A 4,563-nucleotide genomic window follows, 5' to 3' on the forward strand; every position below is an offset into this window, starting at 1 on the left:
TCCAAGGAGGCTGCCCAAGCCCCCACTCCCCGTCTGAGCACCAAACCACGGCACTCAGACTAATCACAGCCCTGCATTGCAGCCTTGTGAATGGTTTAGTGGAGCCAATCACAACGCTGCATTCCAGCATTGTGGTTGGCTCAGGGGAGCCTGGTTGCTTCCTGTTCGGCGTGGAGAGACGATGTGGGGCAGACGGCGAAGAGGTAAGTGAATTTTTCTTTTTTTTACAATTATACCTCCTTACCCCCTTGCATCCCCCCTCCCGCCCCATGCCCTACCACCCCAGATCCGTGCTGGCCGCCACTGTCATTACAAGTGACTTTTTCAAGTCTGTAAAGGCAAGCATTACACAATAAACTGTGAAAGGAATACGAATTCCGTAGGTCTAGTAGCATACGAGATTCAGATTATTTCACATGGTTGCATCTTTAGTGTTGTGCCAATGACAGAAAACATGAAGAGGGAAAGAGAGTAGCTGCCGGATTACATTATGTATCCAGTTATGAAAGTTATGCGGACACAATATGGATTACAATTAGAGATGAGAGAAAGAAATGTACAGCCACATAGCCAATGTAGGAAACTGGTGTACATGCTAGACTGCAGTACAGAAAGGAAGATCTTATCTGAAGGGAGTAGTAAAAATATTACCAAATATGGGCAGTGAAGTGGACAATCTGTACTGAAGTTGGGCCTAGTGGTAGTAACTGAGATGTTGGTTGAGGGCCTCACTGGTCAGAACTGAATGAGCAATAGAAACACAGTAAATAGCCATAAATAAGAAAATGTGACCAATGAAAGTGTACAGAAAAAAGAGCACTCAAAGTGCTTGAATGGAAAATCATGTTTGTAAAAAACTATAATGTCCTGTAACCAAAGGAGGCTGTAATGAAAAGGGAAGGTCCTTCTGTATCAGATGCTGTATGTTCAGTATGTAGTGTAAAGGAATACAGAAGCAAGGGAAAAATTAGACCATTAAAGAATTGTGTATAAAACTAACAAAATAGGTGTTCAGTGGTGGTCAAAAATACAACAACGTAATAAAACAAAAGTGAGATATTATCAAGAAAGGGCAATACATTATCGCCGCTTTTAACGGCTGGAAACTGCCGCTAAAGCGGATATAATGGGCTTGATAATATGCCCTTGTGAATTCCCATAGAAGCCCAGGTTACCACCAGAACCTGGGCTTCCATGGGAATTCACAAGGGCATATTATCAAGCCCATTATCGCCACTTTAGCGGCAGTTTCCTGCCGATAAAAGCGGCAATAATGTATCGCCCTTTCTTGATAATATGGCCCTAAGTTTCTTGAGCGAAAGCAGAACCAGTGATGGCTTTAATGCCCAAGTATTTTAACCACAACTCCCGCTGCTAACCATCGTGAGGCGGTAAGCGAGCCTCAAAGGCAGAAGTGGTCCATTGCTTTACAATTAGTGTTTCTTCTGGTCTAGTGAGATCGGCAGTTAGAAAGCTACTAGTAATGCTGCTTTTAGTTGTATTAGCGGGCAAAGTTAGAATCTAAGCGCTGGTCTCTGTGAAGAAAAAACTTGGAAGGCCGAGTTACTTGTTCAGCAGAGGTAGTGCTGGTGTTAGTAATGCCATGGGCATGAGAGGTGTGCCTATGAGTGAAACGGTGACCTACAAAAAGGACTAGAATAAAAACAGCCGCCATGTTGGGCATCAGGGGAACTACAGCAAATATTAGTTGCCTCAAAACAAAAATGGTATTCTTTACTTTTCAAAATATATTGAAATGGCTGTTGAGTGGCACAATGCACAAACACACAGAACTTACACAAGAGACTCAAGTGTACAATTAATTAATTAATTAATTAATTGCAAGTTTATATAGCGCTAGGATCGACTCCCGGAGGAGTATCTCCGCACTTCGACCGCTGCGAAACCCTTCCTGGCTTCCCTGTGAGATGGTCCCTTAATGGGTATCTCCAGGGTGAGACCAGGCATCCCCGGCGGTCTGGTGGGGCCGTTAGTGAAGATGAGGCAAGCTTATGCCCAGAGTTGCCGAATGTGATCGCTGATCAGAGTGGGCACCGAGGCGAGAGAATTATCGAGTCCGCTGACCCTGGTCCAGAAACCTGCCGCGTCGGGAATCGAACCCTGGTCCCGGGCCGTCCTCTGCTCTCGGGTCTGCCGCCTCTAACCAGTGAGCCACACTACAATGAGTGACTTATCGTGATGGGTGACAGTTGTGCTGTACAAAAAGTGAGAAGAATGACATGTGAATACTTTATGGTCAGGTCCAATAGGGGTTATGATTTCCCGTTCAGTTAAAGAGTTTGCGTGGACTGATAATGACGGTAATGTCGACGTTTCGACCCTAGAAATTGGTGCACATTAATATGCATCCAGAGCGGGTCTTCATCAGGACGGGGGGAGGGGGTGGGATGACAGCCGCTATCAGAGGATCCTAATTGTTCGGACTCCTACTGGAACCAAAATGCTTTGAGGTGTCAGCCGACACCTCTGACCAACACCGGTAGGTTGTGGTCTTGAATATGTAAACTTTACCAGCCGGTTGAAGTAGATTTAGAAAGAAAGAAATCGAGCATGATGGATTAGGACGTCACCGCCTACAAAACACAGGATCACCTTGGCAGCCACTCCTAAATCTACATCAAAAAATTGTTGTGATCTTTGGGTAAGGCGGGAAATCCACATCATATAGACATGCAGTAATTGTGGTCTAATGGCAGAATACAGTATATAACGAAAGAAAGAGCTATGTGAGAAACTCAATCAAAGCAGGTATTCAGTTTGTGTCAAAAAATACCACAATGTATAGCATAACATACAATTTATCAGTATTCATTGTTTGGGCCAGATGTAGCCTTAACAATAAAGTGTTTTTCCTATGTTATGACGGATGATAGACAATTCAAAACATACTTGGCCTAAAGGTGTAATTAAACGGCTAGCAGTCAACTTGTAGTTGGTGAAATGAGGTCATGAGTTAGTATCAAAATGCAGAGAATCAAAAATGTAAATATTCTTAAAGTTGAGCAGCTAGTAAAGTTGAGGTGTTGCTAATTCACCGAATGAGCAACTTATTCAAACAAGCTGAAATAGGTTAAAACAGAGGTGTGTGGTGGCTAGATGGTCTCTGATGGCTTATGGTCCTAACAAACCTACTGTACTTGTATTCTTTTCTCGGTTTACCAATACTTGTATTTACAGCTATTAAAAAATGTCGCTTTATTTGTTGTTCTTCAAAATTCACTGAGATTCTTCACAATTTACACTATTACACAATATCTGGAGTAAAATCAGCCTGCCACATTTGTCTTACTTGTGTGTACTGTGAATTTTTTTTTTACTCCAGGCACACTGTATGTTGTTATTGGAAAGCCGGCTGGATCAAGAATATCCATTGATATCATATAGCATAAATTAATATAGTACTGCCTGTTCTCTACAGGAGCAACCTGTACTCCAGCCATGCATTGTTATGTCTTGTTCATGATGCTCTTGCAATTTACCTTGCTACACTTTCATGTAACAAAAGTGTATAGTCTGTTGTAGCACCTGCTCAATCCTTTTTGTACTCTCAGTTACCTGGTACTATCTATAAATCGGACTCTGATATTCAGGGATGAATGGGCATATTACCAAGGCTGGCGATATGACATTATCGCCGCTTTAGCGGCCGTTTTTGGCCGCTAAGCGGCGATAATTTTATCGCCCTATTAGCAAGCTGTCGCTAACAGCAGTTAGCGACAGCTTGTAGGCGACAGCGAGCGGTTTGGGGCCCCGCTTTGCATGTCAGCGATATTTATCGCTAATGACATGCAAAGTGGGCATACCCAACCTGTTAGCAGTCACTAACATCGCTATCGCCTATTATGAACGCAGGCGTAGCGATGGAAATATTCGCGCTGAGCGCGAATATCTCCAAAACCTAACGCCTGCTCAGATCACTTCTTAGCCTGTATTTCCAATGGGAGGTGGATATTCAGGCTAAGTCCCTATTAGCGATAATGCCTGAATATCGCTGGATTTCCAGCTATATTCACGCATTATGCCGCTATCGCCGGGAATTTTATCGCTTTAGAGATAAACGTTGCTAATAGCTCATTATCTCTTCGATAAAATCCAGCAATGCGCGGCGATAAAAAAAATGTTGCTAGTTGTTGATAATATGCCCCGTGGGGTTTATAGAACCACTGCTACAATTGTAATAGCTCCCGTACCTATGTGTGCCCTATTGTACTGCTGCTGAGATACTGCGGTTTAACATCTGTAGGGAGTGAGGAGGGAGAGAGATAGAGAATACCCGCCATCACTTGTAATAACGAAATTTGATTTTTTTAAATAAAGGGGTATATTTTGTAATTGTAGTACGTCATGCCTACCTACATGCAGTGTGTGACAGGGTAATATTTGGGGATTGTGATGTAGTGATGGATGATTATGTTTGATATGCCACCCCCAGATACAAATGTAGGCTCTGTGTACCAACAAGTCACATTTCACCAAAATACCAAGCAACCAAATGATGTACAGGAGGCGACTGTCGGGGGAAAAAATATTGTGTGAGTGTCT

This window comes from Lissotriton vulgaris, chromosome 1_1 (assembly GCF_964263255.1).
Source record: "Lissotriton vulgaris chromosome 1_1, aLisVul1.2, whole genome shotgun sequence".
Classification (NCBI taxonomy): Eukaryota; Metazoa; Chordata; class Amphibia; order Caudata; family Salamandridae; genus Lissotriton; species Lissotriton vulgaris.